Genomic DNA, 671 nt, shown 5'->3' with positions numbered 1-671 from the left:
CCCAAGGGGCTGGAGACAAGTCCCAGCCACCCCCTCCAAACCGAGCTCTCTCGTTTGCCACGGCCCCCACTGTCACCACCCCCGACTGTCACAGATTGCTGACACTGAGCCTTGCTTGCCAGTGATCTTCAAGCTTGCACCATACTCTGTTTTGGGAACGGAAAGATCTCTCTGCACCACGTTGAAAGTGAAAAAGCCAAAGAGAGACCCAGAGCGCCGTCTGATTTTTCTAGCCCCCGGCTGGCCACACTCATACCTGCCTGGTTCTGGAGGCACTTCCATTTAAGAACGCAGGTCTAATATGTGATCTGCAGCCTTTGCTGCAACGTCAATACACCCTCCCCCACCCACGCCCTTCGACCTTCCCTCCCACAAGTGTGCGTGGTGGGGGTCACACACACACACACTCCTGGGTGCGGATCCTGGTTCTATCCCTTGCTGGCTGAGTGGTCTTGGGCAAGTCAGGCAACCTCTCTGTGCCTCGTTTCCTCATCTGTAAAGTGGGCATGACATCGTATGCACCTTTCAGGAGTTTTATGAGGATTCAGTGACATAGTTCATGCAAAGCATGTGGGCCTGGGCTTGGAACGGAGCAAACAAGGCAGAGAACACATCAGGGGGTGACGAGTGCTGTGACGATGACAGATAAGGGTGACTGGGGGAAACCCAAC

This window comes from Pteropus vampyrus, unplaced genomic scaffold, assembly GCF_000151845.1.
Source record: "Pteropus vampyrus isolate Shadow unplaced genomic scaffold, Pvam_2.0 Scaffold23, whole genome shotgun sequence".
Classification (NCBI taxonomy): Eukaryota; Metazoa; Chordata; class Mammalia; order Chiroptera; family Pteropodidae; genus Pteropus; species Pteropus vampyrus.
Note: the sequence above shows the minus strand (reverse complement) of the source record.